Raw genomic sequence first — 23178 nt, 5'->3', positions numbered from 1 at the left:
CGGCCAAACTTTCAGGGAACATTTCTCACACACAAAGAAAGAAAATATGTTATGTGGACATTTGTCCGGAAACGCTTACTTTCCATGTTAGAGCTCATTTTATTACTTCTCTTCTAATCACATTAATCATGGACTGGAAACACACGGCAACAGAACGTACCAGCGTGACTTCAAACACTTTGTTACAGGAAATGTTCAAAATGTCCTCCGTTACCGAAGATACATGCATCCACCCTCCGTCGCATGGAATCCCTGATGCGCTGATGCAGCCCTGGAGAATGGCGTATTGTATCACAGCCGTCCACAATACGAGCACGAAGAGTCTTTACATTTGGTACCGGGGTTGCGTAGACAAGAGCTTTCAAATGCCCCCATAAATGAAAGTCAAGAGGGTTGAGGTTAGGAGAGTGTGGAGGCGATGGAATTGGTCCGCCTCTACCAATCCATCGGTCACCGAATCTGCTGTTGAGAAGCGTACGAACACTTCGACTGAAATGTGTAGGAGCTCCTTCGTACATGAACCACATGTTGTGTCGTACTTGTAAAGGCACATATTCTAGCAGCGCAGGTAGAGTATCCCGTATGAAATCATGATTACGTGCTCCATTGAGCGTAGGTGGAAGAACATGGGGTCCAATCGAGACATCACCAACAAAGCCTGCCCAAAGATTCATGGAAAATCTGTGTTGATGACGTGATTGCACAATCACGTGCCGATTCTCGTCAGCCCATACATGTTGATTGTGAAAATTTACGATTTGATCACGTTGGAATGAAGCCTCAGCCGTAAAGAGAACATCTGCACTGAAATGAGGATTGACACATTGTTGGATGAACCATTCGCAGAAGTGTACCCGTGGAGGCCAATCAGCTGCTGATAGTGCCTGCACACGCTGTACATGGTACGGAAACAACTGGTTCTCCCGTAGCACTCTCGATACAGTGACGTGGTCAACGTTACCTTGTACTTCAGCAACTTCTCTAACGCTGACATTAGGGTTATCGTCAACTGCACGAAGAATTGCCTCGCCCATTGCAGGTGTCCTCGTCGTTCTAGGTCTTCCCCAGTCGCGAGTCATAGGCTGGAATGTTCCGTGCTCCCTAAGACGCCCATCAATTGTTTCGAACGTCTTCCTGTCGGGACACCTTCGTTCTGGAAATCTGTCTCGATACAAACGTACCGCGCCACGGCTATTGCCCCGTGCTAATCCATACATCAAATGGGCATCTGCCAGCTCCGCATTTGTAAACATTGTACTGACTGCAAAACCACGTTCGTGATGAACACTAACCTGTTGATGCTACGTACTGATGTGCTTGATGCTAGTACTGTAGAGCAATGAGTCGCATGTCAACACAAGCACCGATGTCGACATTACGTTACTTCAATTGGGCCAACTGACGGTGAATCGAGGAAGTACGGTACATACTGACGAAACTAAAATGAGCTCCAACATGGAAATTAAGCGTTTCCGGACACATGTCCACATCACATCTTGTCTTTATTTGTGTGTGAGGAATGTTCCCTGAGCGTTTGGCCGTACCTTTTTGTAACACCCTGTAATGACTTGAAAAGGAACTAGTCTGAGCCACGACAGATAACTAAACTGTGCTTACATGCTCGATGTTATTGTGAAAGCAGTACATTATTAGATCGGCAGAGAAATGTCAGGCAGCTCTGTAATGTACGCATTTAATTGATTATTATAAAGCAAACCAGCATGTATACTGTTGCTCAGAATGAGAGCTTAGTATTAAGATGCACAGGAGCAACAGATGAATCTATATATCCTATCATTGATCGTAAGCTGAGTTGTGACTGAATGCTGAGTTCATTAGAAACTGTGCACATGACCGGCGCATGTTGTCGAACTGCGTGGAGAACAAATGTAAGCGAATACTTCCGTGATCATTGTCACTCTCAATAAAATTCTTCGAAGTATGTGACCGCAATGTCTACATGTAAAGTTGTCCAATGCTTCTGCCACAGTTGTAAATGTCCAAGGTCAGGGTGTTCCGCTGACAACTGAATAGGGTTTTTTCCCTTTATTGTTATTTCATTTCCCTCACCCCTTGCCTGCAGGGGTGTAGAATGACCAAAACTTTATACGATATCAAGAACGAGCATGATGGGTGTTGCACGTTCTTTATTGATGTTTGCTCTACTTATTTCCGTTGCTGCAAATAGATTCACGTTATTAGGGTTTGCTTTATTTTTTGTTGTTCGTGGTAATCGGCGGATGAGAGATAGGTGGCAGTAGGGACGTTATGCTGCATATGTGCCGCCTGATGCCGACAGTCCCAGTGCGTGCCAGTGTTCTGTACACCTACGGTCGCTGCGCCTGTGTGTGTTACCTGCGAACGCTGGCGTCACGTAGCAGTGTTACTGCTGACAGCCGAAACTCTTGATGTCTGTAGCTGTCTTCACTACTCATGCTGGCAGTGAGTCAACTATTTCTGTAGCATACCGACATTAGAACGTGAAAGATACATTCATCTGAGACAGCATACCAACTCACAGAACATCAAGAGAAGTGCGGCAAACCGGTAAGATTTCGAAAAGCCTCCATGCTGGCTATACAGCCACATAAGGAGGGTATTATGTGTATACTTACTTCCTCTCCTGGTTTTAAATGTTCCCACTCTCTTCTTATTTCATATGCCCACATAATCTTCAACACTATTCTGTAAAATCAAATTATTAAATGGGTACTACATACATCACTAATATATCCATAACGATATTTCATTTTCATTCATTGTGAAGACCATAAATTTGTCTTCAAACCTCAGGAAGAATGTCATCGATACTTCCCCAAAGGAAAAAATGATAGAAGGGCGTTGATGACCTCGCCATTTAACGGCATAAACCACTGATCATCATCATCAGATAAGTTATGTAGATGGGATAACTATGTCACAATCAGCTTAGCAGCACATACAACCACATTCCTGAGACGAATAGTATGTAACCGACCGGAAAAGAAAATTTAGGGAATGTTACCCGATTATCAGTATGGCTTTACGAAACTTAAAGACACCAGGGAAGAGGTTTTGACATTGAACTAAATATTGAAAGCACTATGTAACAAAAGTGAAAACGCTTTATCAGGATTTGTTGACCCATAAAAGAAGTTCAACAATAATGGTGAAAAAAGTGTGAACTGTTAAGAGCAATAGTTTTAAGTTATAGAGGAAGATGAGCAAGATGTGATGCGAAAGAACCAAGATGGGGAAAATAAGAGAGTTAGGGAAGTACTTGTATTAAAAATAGTGTAAGACAGGCATGATATAATACAGGCTGCCGTAAGGGGCAGAAACGTTAGTGCAAGACGGATACTGAAGTATATCCAGCAAGTAACTGAAGATGTTTGTGTAAATGCTACTCTGAGATGAAGAGATTGGCACACGATTGATGCCTTGAGTCGCCACTTCAGATCAGAAAAATGCATAAAAAATTAATAAATAATGTGTTGTTGCCGTTCTGGTGGTCTTCAGTGGGAAGACTGGTTTGACAGGTCATCAGGCTACCCTATGCCTTACATTTCCCAATTACTAATGCAAACTACATTCCTTTCTACCTGCTAACTATATTAATTTCTTGGTACCTACTCCAGATTTTACCGCCCATGCCTCCCTCCATCAATCGATCAATTTTTTAGCCGAGTAATGCCACAAATTACTTTTTACCGGATCATATTCAGCAGAAACTTTGATGTAGCTCACTAGTGATGAAATGGAAGCGGTTTTGACTACTAATTAAAAACTTCCAGGATACCAAGTTCGAACCTTGCCACAACTATAATTACGAATAAAAAATGTTCAGCAATCGTGACCGAAAATCACGGCAATAAGAAGTCCCCATTCAGCAACTAACTTGTTAAACAATGCCCAGCAGCGCGCTCTTCCCCCTGGGATCGGAAACCGTCCCTAAAAGGTGGAAGAATCAACGATAATCAACAACATGAAATTGAAGAAGGCAATGGAAACCACTCCATTAAAGACACACGTTGTGTATCCGCACGACTCGTGATCTGCAATTCCAAAAGTGTCATGATTATCTCTTCATTGGAAAAAGTAGCTATCTGTCATCTCCGGTAGAGGACTGGTAAATGGGAGACTAAATTGAAAAAAAAGGGTGAATAGTCAACTAGAGTTTAACGCTCTATAAATCGGGGCGTGAAGTGCCTGAAGTTTGAAAATGGTAGGGAAGCTACAAAAGCTGAAAAGGAAGGCTCAGTCTCGATATGGTGGGGGTCACTGAAGTTAAATGGAAAGAAAGCAAGGATTTCTGGTCAGTTGAGTAAATAATATTATCAAAAGCAGCAGAAAATTGAATAACGTGAGTAGGATACATTATTAATAGGAAGGTATGGCAGAGAATGACTGACTGTGAATAGTTCAATGATAAGGTTCCTCTCATCGGACTCTACAGCAAAGGGGTATAAAAATCTACTGGTCATGGTGAACTGGAATACGGTTGTAGGGGAAGGTGTGGAAGAACGGCTTGCAGTACAATACTGTCTTGGAAGAAGGAACGAGAGAAGAGAAAAATTAATTGAATTCTCAATAAATTTCGATGGTAACAGCGAATATTTTTTTCAAAAATCAGATGAGAGGCAGGTGTACTTGTAACAGGCCGTGAGATACTGAAACATTTCATTTACATTACATCGTGGTCAGATAGAAATTCCGACATCGGGTATTAGATTGTATGGAGCATCTGTAGACTCAGATCACAGTTTTGTAATAATGAAGAATAGACTGATGTTTGGCAGAATTGTCACGAAAAATCAAACGCAAAGAAGTGGGATGCGGAAGTACTGAGGACTGAGCAAAGAGTTGCCTCAGACAATTGATATTGCGATTATGAATAGTTCAGTAGCGATTTCAGTTAAGGTGGAGTGCACATCTGTAAACAGGAAAATCTCAGAAGTTTGAGAAAAAAATTCAGGTAACGGAAAAACCATTGGTAACAGAAGGAATACTTCAGCTGGTCGACGAAAGAAGAAAGCACAAAAGTTTTTAGGTTAATTCATAAATACAGAAATACATGTCACTTATAAATGAAATACATCTTCATCTATATCTGCATTTATACTCCGCAAGCCACCAAACGGTGTGTGGCGAGGGCGCTTTACGTGCTACTGTCATTACCTCCCTTTCCTGTTCCAGTCGCGTATGGTTCGCGGGAAGAACGACTGCCGGAAAGCCTCCGTGTGCGCTCGAATCTCTCTAATTTTACGTTCATGATCTCCACGGGAGGTATAAGTAGGGGGAAGCAATATATTCGATACCTCATCTAGAAACGCACCCCCTCGAAACCTGGACAGCAAGCTACACCGCTATGCTGAGCGCCTCTCTTGCAAAGCCTGCCACATGAGTTTGTTAAACATCTCCGTAACGCTATCACGCTTACCATATAACCCGTGACGAAACGCGCCGCTCTTCTTTGGATCTTCTCTATCTCCTCAGTCAACCCGATCACGTACGGATCCCACACTGATGAGCAATACTCAAGTATAGGTACGGATCCCACACTGATGAGCTATGCTCAAGTATATGTCGAACGAGTGTTTTGTAAGCCACCTTCTTTGTTGATGGACTACATTTTCTAAGGACTCTCCAAATGAATCTCAACCTGGCACCCGCCTTACCATCAATTTATTTTATATGATCATTCCACTTAAAATCGTTCCGCACACATACTCCCAGATATATTACAGAAGTAACTGCTACCAGTGTTCGTTCCGCTATCATATAATCATACAGTAAAGGATCCTTCTTTCTTTGTATTCGCAATACATTACATTTGTCTATGTTAAGGGTCAGTTGCCACTCCCTGCACCAAGTGCCTATCCGCTGCAGATCTTCCCACATTTCGCTGCAATTTTCTACTGCTGCAACTTCTCTGTATACTACAGCATCATCCGCAAAAATCCGCATGGAACTTCCGACACTATCTACTAGGTCATTTATATACAGGGTGTTACAGAAAGGTACGGCCAAACTTTCAGGAAACATTCCTCACACACAAAGAAAGAAAATATGTTATGTGGGCAATTATATCAAATGACCACCCCGCTCGCTTGATTTCATGGCGCCAGACTTTTAACTATGGGGTCATTAGAAGGCGAGAGTGTACAATGTGATGGAACGTCACATAATTTGACATTTCGAGAAAAATTAAAAGGGTTCTTGTGTGTTAAAAATAGTGACGTGTTAACTATAAATTACTGAAAGACAGCGTCCGTATGTGCGATGAATATAAAATATTAAAAAGTGTAGTGTATTATTTGGAAAGCTCGCAAACAGCGAAGCGTTTAACAAATAGTCTTTGTGTATAGTATCTGTGTAATGTAGATGAAGGACAAATAACTTTTTTGAGTTAGACTTTTTTTCCTAGCTTGTTTCGTCTAGTGGGAAACCAGCCATTGGTGCATAGTCTGACATTTAATAACTTCGTGTTGCGGGGAGCTCCCTTTCCCTAGCAGCATTTGGTCGGCCATTACGCTGACGATACTTTTTAGTCAGAAATTCAGTCTGTTATATTAAATGTAAATGCGGGAGACTTCTCTATTTTGATCTTTTAATAGTTTCAAAGCTAGTAAAGTAAAGTCAAATTCCATTCATCAGTATTGTCGTACTGGATAAGTTCAGTATGTTTAAGATTGGCCGCTTAACGGCAGATGAGATTCTCTTCAGCTTTTGCCTTGCGGATAACGAATAGTAAATACAGAAAAATATTCCGTTTAATAAGCGTAAAAAAATCTCAGTTTCTATGTGAAAGTTGGTACGTAAATGAACAGTAGCTCTTGAGAAACAAATTAATCATAACAGTTTGTGTAAAAGCACGCAAATTTTCACTCCATAATATCAGCGCTCAGGTGAACTATCTGTTAGAAGGCGATGAGTCACGCGCTGTGTATAAAATATTATTTCGTGTGTGCTTCGAAATAGCCGAAGTCCGTACGTTTTGTTATCGTGGTATTAGGGTATTTCAGAGTCACATGCTGGCGCACAATATTTCACAGAGTAAATAATATTGCAGTACAGAGTAAATAATGTTACAGTATTCAGTATTTATTTTTTGATTAATTACGGCATGTATAGAATTTAACAAAACTCCCAATCCCGAGTACGGTGGTAACAACAATCGACCGATAAGATTTGCAACATATAAAAGATTTAGTTCACGATGAAATTTTCAGAATTCCTCCAGTAGTTACTAAAGCTACATTCAAAAGCTTGGTGAAACGTCTCGAGTACAGTGTAACCGTTGATGGTCGCAATTTGTCCTCTGTTATATCTCATAAGTAAATCTGAACAAATGCTGTATCTAGTGTAAAATGTTCAACTTTATTTCACGATTAGTTTGTGTATTATTCAAATTTGAAATCGATAAATCGATGCGTAACCATCCTGTATAAGAAGTTCAACGGGTTGGTGCCGTGATACGGATCACAATTACACGTTGCGCCACAGAATAATGGCGCTATCGGCGACCGCGTTTGTAATGTACTGTGTTGGCTGCTTTGGCCAGAAGCGCACAATGTACAAAGGGCAAACCGCTAATGGACGGGTGCTTTTCGTTCTTTTTCAAAGGCCCCACACTCTAATGCCCATCAGATGGCCGAATCTGTGATAGTTCTATTCAGAGTTTTTTCCTTGGCAATGGTCTCATTTAGTAAATAAAGACAATGAGCGTCACTGTGCTATAATTCAGATCAGGAGGGCTTCACTGTTCAACTTGATGGACTGTATATACGTATTAGACCTTGTAACTAAAAGTATTTTATTTTCCACTACAATCACTGGTTTACATGTGCCCCGAAGAAGCAGTTATCAAACTCATTTACATGTTCACTCGGTGAGTAGATAATAAATTACGACTCGTGGTGCAATTGTGAGTATCATACACACAATTTCATTCCGTTTCATTTACTGATATAGCGTAGTAACGGTAGCTGCTTGCATGTATTTTTTGAACCGGAGTTTAGTCTAATTACATCCTCACGACTCTTAAAGAAATAATACTTCGAGAGGTGAAGAGTTTCGATTGAGACATTTCATTACCAACTACACAATTCACTTCTATGATTTTCATATTTGTTAATCCTGTACATCGGATAGTTTCTTACGTTTAGAATAACATGATGTTATTAGTGTACTATTATAAGCCTTTCACTTAACACCACATATATCAAAAGGATGCTATGGAATCTGAGGATGGTTATTACTAAATGTAGTTATCAAGTTCTCTGTTAACTATTGTTCCTCAAACTTTGTCTTATTAGCATCCTTACTTATTGGTAGAATAATTCGAGACTGGAGGCATTTGTACCACTCTCAATACCATGTATTTCAGTGGCATCCTAGCAAGATATGTTGAGAAGCATACGGTTCAGTAGGAAAATCGAATACTATTTGTTAATATGCTTCCTCATTTCTATCACAAACTTTAGATTCACGTCGAGTTAAACGAATTCCTTATAAACGTATGCAGGACTGAGTTATATTTATTGGAAATATTTCCAATCTACGGGATAACAAATCTGGGAACGAAGAGAAATGTCAATGAGTGAATAAAACGTTGCAAGTTGGATGTCCTGTATAATATAATGTAATAAAGATTAGTGTAGTGGCAAAAATCGGAAGTAATAAAGTGGCAATGGATAAAATATTGTCGTTTTGGTGAAATCTAAAGTGCATATCAAATTTTGTGTAAGGCTGAAGCCACTAGTACGTGGTAAATTAAAGGTATGTTACGGTGAATATCCACCATAAAGGCCACAATTTCTTACGCACGGTGTCGCAAGATACACGTCTTTCTTGGAATGTTTGCAAGGGCAATGTTTCCAGCACTTCCGTTGGGCTGTCCTCTTAGTCAGACGATCCAGTATGTTAGGCAAAAGGTATGGTAACATCCATTCCCTGGATAGATTTAGTTCGCCGTGACTCCAACAATAACCAGAGACCTTCGGCATGCTTTACCAAAAACTGACCTTGTAATCGTTCAAAAATATGTTTCAAATGGCTCTAAGCACTATGGGACTTAACATCTGAGATCATCAGTCCCCTTGAAATTAGAACGACTTAAACCTAACTAAACACTTCCATACCCGAGGCAGGATTCGAACCTGCGACCGTAGCAGTCGCGCGGTTGCGGACTGAAGCGCCTAAAACCGCCCGGCCACCGCGGCCGCGGTACTTTTGCCACTGTGGTTCGAGATCCTTGTGTTAGTTCGCGTCACATCGCAAGGGAATCAGGGATGAGCCAGAGCAGTGTTGTTCGTGTTCTGCACCGCCATAAATATCAACCTTACCATATCAGTTTCCATCAAGAATTGACTGGTACGGATTGTATGCGTCACAATGAATTCTGCCAATGTGATCAGATTCAGTGGGATAACTAATTTACTAATTTGATTTTATTTACTGACTAGGCTACATTCACAAACCATGGAAATCTTAATTTGCATAACATGCGTCACTGGGCAATGAAAATCCTTTTTGGCTGAAGCAAGTTGCACACCAAAAATCGTCATCTGTGAATGTATGGTTTGGGATTCTGGAGGACAGAATTATAGGCCCCTATTTCATGGAAGGAAATGTTAATGGTAGGAAGTACACCATATTCGTGCTAGAAACATTAGGTCTGTTAGTGGAAGAAATACGTTTAGGAACAATTCACAGAAATTGGTATCAACACGATGGGTTTCCGGCATATTTCTCGATGATTACTAGAAATGCATTGCAAACACAATTCCCAAATCGTTGGATTGGTCGCGGAGATGTGTTGTGCTCGTCACGCTGGCCGGACGCCTTTGGATATTTTCTTGTGGAGATTCGTAAAAGACAATGTTTATAAAGACGTTCCTACTATACCTGAGGATATGCGGGAGAGAATTGTCAGAGCATGTACTTCGATGAGTACCGATGTTATAGATTGCAGCACTACACTGATACCAAAGGTCATCACTTCGAACACCTTCTGTAAATGGACGGTCATGCCACCATTTTGAACTTTGTTGACCTTCAAAGACCTTACTGTTACACGTCATTGGATTTATCTCGATAGCCGCTATGAGAAAATAGGTGCCAAACTATAGCATCCCAAACAAAAAAATAAAGTTAACCTTCATATCTTTGACGCGACCATACCTAGCAACAAAAAGGTAACGACATATCATGGACCCCCGTTGTCCCATGCAACTTATTGCCCCACGAACGTTTCAGCACCTATCACACATTCGGAGCTATTCTCGGTGTCACTATTTAGTGACTCGTCCAACATATCCTGGTCCTTGTAAAGATAAAGCTCATGCTTTTGACACTGAGTTTCCCTGATTATGCATATGCTGAAGCATGAATACCTCCTTATTTTCCTTGAAATATGAGAGATGAAATATGGTACTTGCCCCAACAAAACAGGACTTGCTGATAAATAGATTTTTTTGGTCGGTCAGGTCAATTGAGAACATTTGGACTCAATATGTTAGCGTGTTCGAAAACCAGAAGGGCCACTGGGAGTAGTTTATTGTTTCTACACCGTCGAAAACGGCTCCAGCGTCATGGTTGTCACTATCATTAAACGCTTTCTTCTTCATTGTACACAAAATGTGAGTCTGACATGACTACATACTACCTCTACTAATAAAATTTATATATTTTTGTTACCATTTACGTATTGTAAGACAAGAAAGAAGGGATCATTCTGTTTGCATGTTTCAGAACTTGAAGCATACGGGAGAGGGCAGAAATGCAATACTCTCCGATAGAAGGGATAGCGCCGTTCAAAGATGCGTCAACACAAAGGTAGTAATTGCAGTGTCGTATTTCTGAAGGTTTGCAAAATATATCTACCAGCAAGATTTTCGACCCTCAGTACTGGTAAACATGATATTCTCAACAGCGGCACTGTGCACACGATACAGCATATTTGAGTGAACAAAAGAAACTGTATGTACAAAAATTACAGCTCCTGTTCTTAAAGTATCAGAGAGTGAAATTCTATGAGGTATGTATGTTCACTCCCTGAAAGAATAATATTGTGGCTCTGCGTTTAATTCATAAGGGCATCAAGTTCTTATGCACAAAGTCATTGGTTTTAGTTACGATCCAAACGATTTTTCAGAAATGAATATGAAACCCGTACAGTCACTTATTAGTTATACACTCCTGGAAATTGAAATAAGAACACCGTGAATTCATTGTCCCAGGAAGGGGAAACTTTATTGACACATTCCTGGGGTCAGATACATCACATGATCACACTGACAGAACCACAGGCACATAGACACAGGCAACAGAGCATGCACAATGTCGGCACTAGTACATTGTATATCTACCTTTCGCAGCAATGCAGGCTGCTATTCTCCCATGGAGACGATCGTAGAGATGCTGGATGTAGTCCTGTGGAACGGCTTGCCATGCCATTTCCACCTGGCGCCTCAGTTGGACCAGCGTTCGTGCTGGACGTGCAGACCGCGTGAGACGACGCTTCATCCAGTCCCAAACATGCTCAATGGCGGACAGATCCGGAGATCTTGCTGGCCAGGGTAGTTGACTTACACCTTCTAGAGCACGTTGGGTGGCACAGGATACATGCGGACGTGCATTGTCCTGTTGGAACAGCAAGTTCCCTTGCCGATCTAGGAGTGGTAGAACGATGGGTTCGATGACGGTTTGGATGTACCGTGCACTATTCAGTGTCCCCTCGACAATCACCAGTGGTGTACGGCCAGTGTAGGAGATCGCTCCCCAAACCATGTTGCAGGGTGTTGGCCCTGTGTGCCTCGGTCGTATGCAGTCCTGATTGTGGCGCTCACCTGCACGGCGCCAAACACGCATACGACCATCATTGGCACCAAGGCAGAAGCTACTCTCATCGCTGAAGACGACACGTCTCCATTCGTCCCTCCATTCACGCCTGTCGCGACACCACTGGAGGCGGGCTGCACGATGTCGGGGCGTGAGCGGAAGACGGCCTAAAGGTGTGCGGGACCGTAGCCCAGCTTCATGGAGACGGTTGCGAATGGTCCTCGCCGATACCCCAGGAGCAACAGTGTCCCTAATTTGCTGGAAAGTGGCGGTGCGGTCCCCTACGGCACTGCGTAGGATCCTACGGTCTTGGCGTGCATCCGTGCGTCGCTGCGGTCCGGTCCCAGGTCGACGGGCACGTGCACCTTCCGCCGACCACTGGCGACAACTTCGATGTACTGTGGAGACCTCACGCCCCACGTGTTGAGCAATTCGGCGGTACGTCCACCCGGCCTCCCGCATGCCCACTATACGCCCTCGCTCAAAGTCCGTCAACTGCACATACGGTTCACGTCCACGCTGTCGCGGCATGCTACCAGTGTTAAAGACTGCGATGGAGCTGCGTATGCCACGGCAAACTGGCTGACACTGACGGCGGCGGTGCACAAATGCTGCGCAGCTAGCGCCATTCGACGGCCAACACCGCGGTTCCTGGCGTGTCCGCTGTGCCGTGCGTGTGATCATTGTTTGTACAGCCCTCTCGCAGTGTCCGGAGCAAGTATGGTGGGTCTGACATACCGGTGTCAATGTGTTCTTTTTTCCATTTCCAGGAGTGTATTTGAAGTGTATGCTAAGTGTGAATATATTTGTTACACTGAACTGTTCCAATTTATGATTAATAGGTTGATTATTGAATTCAGGATATATTATTCATATTGTACACAGTTCGCTCACAGAATGTAATTCAGCGTCATTTCAATTTTATTAAGGCAAATACAACTGTCAAATCTTAATTATCTAATTTAGTTGTCTCTATTGCACTGGCAGATACGCATACAAGCCAAAAAATAATTAATGGATGATTTCGAGGATACATTTGTCTAGGTAATATATTTAAGTGATTAACATTGTAACTTATGTAAGCGTGACATATACCACTGAAAATGTTAAATTTTGGTACATTAACAACTGGTCTAACAACCAGAAAGTCGAATGAAAGCATGCAAACGTGCGTCCAATGTGTTGTACAGGTGCCGTATGTCACTTACTGGGACAGAGTTCCATGCCTGTTGCACCTAGTGGCTCATTGGACGGACGGTTAATGCTCTTTGTGGATGGCGCGTGAGTTGTCGTATGATGACGCCACATATGTGCTTGATTGGAGACAGATGTGGTGATCGAGCAGGCGAAGGCAGCACAACGACAACCTGTTTAGAATGTTGGATTATAGTAGCGGTTTCTGGGCGAGCCTTATCCTATTGCAAAACTCCCCCTGGAATGCTGTTTATCAATGGCAGCACAAAAGGTCGAATCACCAGACAGACGAGCATTTATTTAAGTCAGAGTGCATGGGATACCAAGAGAGGGCTCCTGCTGTCATTCGAAATCGCACACTAGAGTATAACTCCAGAAGTAGGTCCAGTCTGTCTAGCACACAGATGGGGAAGTTGCAAGCCCTCAAGTAGCCCACGCCTAACCAACACAAGGCCATCACTGGTACCGAGACAGAGCCAGTGTTCATTAGAGAAAACGACAGACGTCGACACTGCCCTCCAGCGAGCTCTCAATTGACACCACAGAAGCCACAGACAGCTATTTTTTGGAGTCAATGGAATGCACGCTTCAGGACGTCTGGCTCTGAGCTGTCTTTGAAGTAACCGTTTTTGAACCGCTAGTTGTGTCACTGTGGTGCCGAGTGCTGCTTCAGTTCCTGCTGCAGATGCAGACGATGCACCAGAGCCGTACGCCGAACACGATGGTCTTCTCTCTATCGGTAGTGTCACATGGCCGTCCGAAGCACAATCTTCTTCCGGCTGTACATTCTCGTAACCTCCACTGTCAGTAATCATACACAGTGCCTACAACCCTGCCAAGTCTTTCTGTAATATCGCAGAAGGAACATTCAGTTTCTCGTCGTCCTATTACACGACCTCGATGGCACTCAGTGAGGTGTTGATAATGGCTTCTTTATCGCCTTAAAGACAATTTTGATTAACATCAGCCCACCATGTGAAGTTCCAAGGGTTAGCGTGTATTTAAAGCAAAGCTAATTTGCATCCTCATAAAGTCACTACTAGCACCACTATTGTGTGACTGGGACAAAATCTGAGTAGACAGTACCTTCAAGGTGTAGTAACACACATACTAACTTTCGTTTATGTCGCACATTTCCTTTTGGGTGTTGCAATTTTTTTCCGTCAGTGTATAAACTCAAACTATAACAACTTACTATCTTAACAGAATATATTATAAAAATTGTTGAATGTGATGATAAAATTCATACGCTCCCAGTGTGTGACAGCATAAGACGGCAAAGGATCTTTGATGGAAGTTACAAAATTGATCTCTTGTAGGAAAAAGTAAAGAAAAATATATGGTAGAACTTGTAGCTGCACTATACTTGTTCACTTTCTGTTTACTCTGAAGTATATTGTAATGCTGTTACCACATAGAAACAAGCATTACAGACCCAGAGAGAAAGACAGAGAGAGAGATAAAGAGAATGTGAGGGGGAGGTGGGGACGGGAGCGGGAAATTTACGGTTGTATATAGATCAGAAAGATGAAATGTCGATGAAGCAGATGTGGCAAAAATGTACAGAAGTTTTTGATGTTGTGTATATACATGTGAGAAGAAATTTCATGACATGGCTTTACAGTGTTTACAGAAGTGCAATGTTGTGCAGTTTGTGCTTGTGTGTGTATGTGTGTTTGTAGATATGAAAAGAAGGAAATAAAGCATGAGAGAGATGTAATGCGTAAGACTATACATTTGTCATGAGAACGAAAGAGAGAGAGAGAGAGAGAGAGAGAGAGAGAGAGAGAGAGAGAGAGAGGGAGAGAGGGAGGTGAGGGGGGGGGGGAGGGGGAGATAAAATACAGGAGTGTGTGCTTATGTGTGTCTGTGTGTGTGATAGCGCCGATTTATAAAAGTCAGAGGCAAATATCTTACGTGTTTTTTCCAACAAGGAGATATTTTATGATTTGAACATTGCGCCATTTTACACGATTCTCAGTAATTACGAATGTTTCCTCCACGTAGCATCTTGAATCTTTGAATAGCGTATCTCCAATTTTTCGGCGACTGTAGTTGTGGCTAGTGGCTGAAAGTTGAAATTAACTTTAAAGCCCCCATAGATACGCTACGCATTAACATTTGTCTTTCTTCCTACTTCTATATTGCTTTGTACATATTTTGCAGAAGTGCTGCTTCTTAAGAACGTTACGGATTAAGAGATAGATCAATTGCATGAACTTCAATCCTACTATTCCTAGTCACATATTAACACATGTAATAATTATAGCTGCTTTTTCTAAAGTTAGATGACTTTTCCTCATCCGGTTTCCTGAACAAAAATCTGCTACGTATTCTTGTAGCTCTTTAAAAGTACCTATTGTGATTTCCACTTGATATATGGTATTTGCCATTTGGGTGCCAAAATAATGGATGACGGCCGAAGTAGAGAGAATACAACATGTAGACTAGCAATGGCAAGAAAAGCATTTCTGATGTAGAGAAATTTGTCGGCATCGATGTAGATTTAAGTGTTAGAAAATCTTTTCTGAAAGTATTTGTATGGGGTGCAGCCATGTATGAAAGTGAAACATGGAACATACGCAATTTTATAGAAGAAGAGAATAGTAGCTTTCGATATATGACAGTAAGAAAGATTGCTGAATATCAGATGGGTCGATCACGTAAGTAATGAAGAAGTACTGAACAGAATCGGAGAGTAAAGCAATTTGTGACGATACTTGACCATAAGAAAGGATCGGTTTGTAGCACGAATTCTGAGACGTAAAGGAATCACCAATTTATTACTGGAGGGAAATGTGAGGGGGGAGGGTGGGGGGCAAAAATTGTCGAGGGAGAACAAGGGATGAATACAGTAAGCAGATTTGGAACGATGTAGCTTGCAGTAGTTATTCGGAGATGAAGAGGCCTGCACACGATAGAGTAGCGTGGAGACCTCCATGAAGCCAGTCTTCGGACTGGAGGAGACAACAACAGTAACATCGTGATTTCCAAAAATACTTTATTTTCGTTGACGCACTTGAACAACTGAACTGCTCCAGGTATCTCGGAACCAAGTCTAACTACGTCGTCATGCATACGTACAAGAAATATTTGCTCTCTGGAATTTTCAGATAGAGCTGTTACTATTTTTTTTTTTTTGATTTAACTAATTATCTGAGTGAGGGTTAGAACGTATGAAAGGGGGTTTTAACTACATATTGGAAGTGATCTCAGATGATTAATCAGTAACTTTTTAGCAACGTGTGTCACAAAATCTCAGTTCTTGACAACGTTCGTACGACTAACAGAACAACAACGCACTCTGAGTGGTAAGTTCTGTTTCGTAATATGTTTGGCAGCGACTGAACAGGGGAATACGCGGCAAGCTGCGGTATCATTAGGCCAAGCGAACTCTCGTGACGTAGATGTTCTTCTCTCGGCTGCGGGTCGTGGCGTAGCCCGACATTGAATTGACGTCATCACAGCGGGAGAAACATAATTAGCCTGTTCATTACTCGACATCACTTGAAGCGGAGCCGAGGACGTCGCTGTGGCGTAGCTACCAACACCACGGCTACCAACACCACCGCCACCATCACCACCACCAGGTCCGGGTGCGCTCAGCCGTCGGTAGGCGGCGGCGTGCAGGCGCCTGAGCAAATTGCGTTTCCCAAGGAGGAGCCTGCTAAACTTGGTAGGTTGCTGCCGCTGCGTAGCCATGTAGTAGGGAGGTACTCAGCCTTACCCGATCATGAGCATCTCTCAATTATGACTCATTTCTCTCATTTCTCCACTCCTTCCATCTTGTGAAATCTAGCAGCATGATGAGACGTTATGTTGACTAACAATAACGAAGACGTTATGTAGACCAACAAAAATAAAGGGCTTTCCTGAGGCACATGACGAATAAGGTTGGAAACAGAAATACACTATGTGATCAAAAGAATCCGAACACCTACAAAAATATACGTTTTTCATATTAGGTGAATTTTGATGCCACCTATTGCCAGATACTCCATATCTGCGACCTCAGTAGTCATTAGACATCGTGAGAGAGCAGAATAGGGCGCTCCGCGGAACTCACGGTGATTGTATGTCACTTGTGTCATATATCTGTACCAGAGATTTCCACACTCTTAAACATCCCTATGTCCGCTGTTTCCGATGTGATAGTGAAGTGAAAACGTGAAGGGACACGTACAGCATAAAAGCGTAAAAGCGTACAGGCCGACCTCGTCTGTTGACCGACAGTGACGGCCGACAGTAGAAGAAGGTAGTAATATGTAATAGGCAGACATCTATCGAGACCATCACATAGGAATTCCAAGCTACATCAAGATCCACTGAAGTTCTAAGACAGTTAGGAGGTGAAAAAAACGCATTTCATGGTCGAGCGGCTGCTCATACGCCACACATCACGCCGGTAAATGCCAAACGACGCCTGGCTTGGTGTAACGAGCGTAAACACTGATCGATTGAACAGACGAAAAACGTTGTGTGGAGTGACGAATCACGGTTCACATTTGGCGATCGGATGGCAGGGTGTGGGTATGGTGAATGCCTGGCGAACTTCACATGTCAGTGTGTGTAGTGCCAACAGCAAAATTCGGAGGCGGTGGTATTACGGTGTGGTCGTGTTTTTCATGGTGGGCGCTTGTTCTCCTTGTTGTTTAGCGTGACACTATCACGACACATGGCTACAATGAAGTTTTAAGCACCTTATTGCTTTCCACTGTTCATAATGCACGGCCTGTGGCGGAATGGTTACACGACAATAACATCCCTGTAATGGACTGGCCTGTACACAGTCCTGACCTGAATCCTACAGAATACATTTGGGATGTTTTGGAACGCAGATTTCCTGCCAGGCCTCACCGACGGACATCGATACCTCTCCTCAGTGCACCACTGCGTGGGTTACCATTCACGAAGAAACCTTCTAGCACCTGATTGAACGTATGCCTGCGAGAGTGGATGCTGTCACAAATGCTAAGGGTGGGCCAACACCGTATTTAATTCCAACATTACCGATGGAGTGCGCCATGAACACGTAAGTATTAGCTAGGTGTCCGGATACTTTTGATCACATAGGAGGTGTTAATTTGCAGAAGGTGATACCGTTACGCAAGATACTTTGAGAAGAGTCAGTGAGTTTCACAACACTACGTCTCCTGCAAGGATGAATGGAATATTAGCGGGTAAATTATGCAGCGAAATTATAAGGTTACCCTGGTGCCAGTCATTAGTTCTCGACTCAAGTGGCTTCTGGTAAGGGTCTCACTTGTGCACCTGCCTCAGTGTCGCACGATTACAGAAATCATGGGAAGAAAAGTAGGGCAAAACCGGGTACAATGATCTAATTGATATATACCGATTTCAGATACCAGTTACTCTGTAAAATAATATTATTTTTACATGTTCAATGTGTTAATTGTTCGATTTCAGCTTAAAATAAACCTTCTCATCATAAAAAATAATTATTTCCTTAGGAGTAAAATGTGGCAGCCATTTAAATTGATGGGAAAAACTTGAGACAAGAAAGAAGTTTTATTCTACGGCAGATAAATATAAAGCATATGGAAATACTTGAATACACTACTTTCGAATACTTTAAATCTTGCTCATAAGGTGAGATCTTTTGCTACTTGTTGTTATGAGACTCTATAAAATTTGAAGGCCAGCGATGTGTTAAATTAAAATTTGTGGATGAAAATCCTAGATCAGGACCTCTAAAACTTATTCATTGGTTACTAGTTTCAACTATTGATGATCAATCTTCAGAGCAATAAAAATTACTACTTAACGCAGCGTGTATCAGTCACCAGGTATTACACACCGTCACAAACTCTTTAGCTGATTCACACTTGTTGTCACGTACACTCCAGATTAGGTCGCCATTTTATATAATTTACAATGTTAGCCATCCATGTCTCCATTGCTCATTTTGTGGTAATTTAACCATAAAATGCTATGTTGTAGAATTTAAAAAAAAATAGCTGAATAAAATAATAGAGCATTGATAACAACATTCGTGAGACACTATCTTTCGTAATACACTTACAATACTAAAGTACACAAGTTGTAAAAGGGCAGTGCATAAGCGGAGCTGTCAGTTGCACGCAGGTGATTTATATAAAAAGGTTTGCTACGTGATTATGCCCTCACAACGGAAAGTAATGGACGTTGGAGACTGAAAAACCGCACCCTGGTCAGACGAGTCCCGATTTCGGTTTGTAAGAGGTGATGGTGTGGTTCGAGTGTTGCGCAGATCCACGAAGCCATGGACCCAAGCTGTCAACAAGATACTGTGCAAGTTGCTGGTGGCTCCATAGCAGTGTAGACCGTATTTACACGGACTGGACTGGGTCCTCTGGTCCAACTGAACTGGGCATTCACTGGAAAATTATGTTCGTCTGCTTGGAGGCTCTCTGAAGCCGTTCATGGACTTCATGTTCCCAAACAACGATAAAATTACTATGGATGACAATGGCCATGTCACTGTGCCAGAATTGTTGACGATTTGTTGACGAACATACCGGCAATTCGAGTGAATGACTTGGCTCCAGTATCACCCGGCATTAATCCCATCGAACATTTATTGTCAGTTCGTGCACAGAATCCTTCACCGGCAACGTGTTCGCATTTATGGACAGCTATAGACTCACCGTGGCTCAGAGGGCGAGAGCCCCCAGTGACTTCCTGGGCCCATGCCACATCGAGTTGCCACACTACGCCGAGTTAAAGGAAGTATCCAATAACTTTTGTCACCTCAGCATAATTCAATAAAAGAATTAGAATGTAACTCCAAAAAAAGCTTCTTTTAACTTCAAAGCCACAGTTGTAACGGAAAGGAAGTTTAGAATAGCACACATTTTTTTCTACTTTGAGTCATCGATCTTCTGACTGGTTTGATAGATCCCTGTGCCAGCTTTTCCATCTCAGAGTAGCTATTGTACCCTATGTTATGTGCTAGATTTATTCCTATCTCCGTCCTCCTCAACAGTTTTTATGCCCACCTTGCTCCGTCCATCATGGGTTTTTGCTGCTTAGGTACCAGAATTCCCGAGCTTCGAGTATTTTGTGATCACCAATTCTGCTGTTAAGATTCACACTGTTCTCATTTCTACTACCTGTCACCACTTCTGTCTTCCTTTGACTTACTGTCAATCCATATTCTGTACTCATGAGACCATTCATTCCATTCAACACTTCCAGCAATTCTTCTTCACTTTCTCAAAGTATTACAAAGTCATCAGAGAATATTATCATTGATATCATTTCGCGTTGAATTTTAATCTCACTCTTGAATCTTTCTTTAATTTTCATCATTGCTTTTTTGATACATCTACTGAACTGCAGGGGCTCAAATCTACATCCTTGTCATACACACATTTTTACTCCGAGTTCTTCACTCTTTTTAGGATTCCACTCATTTTGTTCCCTCTTGGTTCTAGTATTTGCGTGGTCTCACCGCCAGACACCACACTTGCTAGGTGGTAGCCTTTAAATCGGCCGCGGTCCGTTAGTATACGTCGGCCCTCGTGTCGCCACTATCAGTGATTGCAGACCGAGCGCCGCCACACGGCAGGTCTAGAGAGACTTCCTAGCACTCGCCCCAGTTGTACAGCCGACTTTGCTAGCGATGGTTCACTGACAAATTACGCACTCATTTGCCGAGACGATAGTTAACATAGCCTTCAGCTACGTCATTTGCTACGACCTAGCAAAGCGCCATTACCAGTTACTATTGATGCTGTAAAACATGTACCGTCAAGAGCGATGTTCACCATTTACGGATTAAAGTTAAGTATTCCAACAGCTGCGTCATTTTTGCTAAACTCTAACTTCCTTGTCCTGTTCCAGACCTCACGCCAGCCTGCGTGAACTAAAACGCGTGCCTTTCGGCTTCCTCTCCACAACAATTTGTATATTACGTGTCTTTCCCTATACCTTGTCCCCACTTTCCTATAAAATTTCTAATATTTTGCACCACTTTACTTTGTCGAACGCTTTTTCCAAGTCGACAAATCCTACGAAAGAGTCTTATTTTTTCCTTTAGAGTTACTTCCATTATCAACCTCATATTCAGAACTAGCCTCTCTGATGCCTTTACCTTTCCTAAAGTCAAACTGATCGTTATCTAACGGTTCCTCAGTTTTCTTTTCCACTCTTCCGTATATTATTGTCAGCCACATGGACGGATGAGCTGTTAAACTGATGATGCGATAATTCTTGCACTTTTGGGCTCTTTCAGGCTTCGGAATTGTCTGGATGATATTTACCGAAAGTCTCATGGTGCATCTCCTGTCTCATACATTCTACTCAGTAACATAAACCGTCATGTTGATACTACTTCCCCCAACGATTTTTAAAATTCTGATGGAATATTATCTATCCCTTCTTAAGTCGTCCAATACTTTTTGAAATTCTGACAGTAATACTAATTCCCCTGTCTCCTCCCTATCAACTCATGTTTCTTCTTCTATCGAGTCTTCAGACAAGTCCTCCCCTTCACAGAAGCCTTCAATGGACTGTTTCTACCTATTCGCTTTCACGTCACCGGGGGATTCCTGTTGCACCCTTCATGTTTTTCTTTAAGTTTTCATGCAGTCATTTCACACAGCTTCTCTAAATTTTCTGCTTATTTGATTCGTAAGTGTCTTGTGACTTACTTCTGTATTGTCGAACTATCCCGAACAATTTTGTACTTCCATCTTTCGTCTATCAGCTGAAGCATATCTTGCAGGTATGTTTCCCTTTCTCTTGCAGGTATTCTGTGACTGCTCGTCCTAGAGAGAGCTTCAGAGAGCTTCAAGGGTATCTCTCCATTCCGTGGTATTTCCGTATCCCACTACTTTGCTCACTGATTCATCCTGAGTGGACTCTTAAACTTCAGTCCACTATCTATCATTAATAAATTCTCATCTACCACTACATTTCCTCCTTGGTACCCCTTACGATCCGATATCTGGTTGCGTAATCTCTGCCCGAGCATGACGTAATCTACCCAGAATCATCCTGTTTGTCCCCGCCTTTTTCAAGTACACCTCCACCTCTTGTTATTCTAGAATTCTTTTAGTCTTTACTCTTTCAATCCTACTACCAATCTTGTTTCTCCTGTAAACCTTTATTCTACTCGTTGCCCTACAACCGCATTCCAGTCCCCCATGAATATTAGATTACCACCTCCCTTTACGTACAGAATTATTCTTACAGTATTCTCATATACCGTCTCTGTCCCTTCGTCTTCTGCCTGAGATGTCGGCATGTACACGTGAACTACTGTCGTCGGCGTTGGTTTGCTCCCGATTCTTATGAGAACAACTGTATCACTGAACTCTTCTCAGTAACTAACTCTCTTCTCCAACTTCCTATTCATAAGAATTCTATTCCTGTTATAACGTTTTCTGCTGGTGTTAACATCATCCTGCACTCTTCTGACCAAAATATCCTTGTCTGCTTTCCATTTGACTTCTCTGACCCCACTGATTCTAAATTGAATACTATCATTTCCCTTTACAGATTCTGTAGCTTCCCTAACACGTTATAGTTTGGAATTTTCAAGCTCCAAATTGTAGGACGTTATTCTTTAATTGGTTATTCAATTTTATTTCTCATGGTCGTCTTCCCGAGACTGAATAGGAGCAAGACCAAACTCTTTTGCTATGAAGTGTCATCATGATTCTTTTTTAATTACATGTCACACGTCCTGTGGTTACATAAGTTGTGATTTGAATACAGAGGTTTCCATTGTCTTCTGTGTCCTCATACCAAGGATCACTGATGATTCCTCCGGCTATTCCTTATTTCCCATCCCAAGGGGAAGAGAGTGCCCTGAACCTCTGTCCGTACCCTCACCCTCTTCAAAAAGGTTTTGGCTGGGCAAGGCTGACTTCTTATGCCGGAAGTTTTGGGCCGACACTGCTGATGGCTTTTTGTTCAAAAATTAAGCACTGGCGTTGTTCGAACCCGGAGCCTAGGACGTTTTGATTGCTATCTGAAGAGGCTACCCTTAGACGACGGGTGCTTCCGTTAAATTACACATGGCCACGAGTGAAACTTTTCGCAAGAAAGAAACAGAACAGGCTACAAGGCCATTTAACAGCACGAGTACTAACATCAACAATACGGATAAAGTAAGAAAAGCACTCATGGATTAATAAGAAGACAAATTATTTA

Source organism: Schistocerca piceifrons, chromosome 3 (assembly GCF_021461385.2).
Source record: "Schistocerca piceifrons isolate TAMUIC-IGC-003096 chromosome 3, iqSchPice1.1, whole genome shotgun sequence".
NCBI lineage: Eukaryota > Metazoa > Arthropoda > Insecta > Orthoptera > Acrididae > Schistocerca > Schistocerca piceifrons.
Note: the sequence above shows the minus strand (reverse complement) of the source record.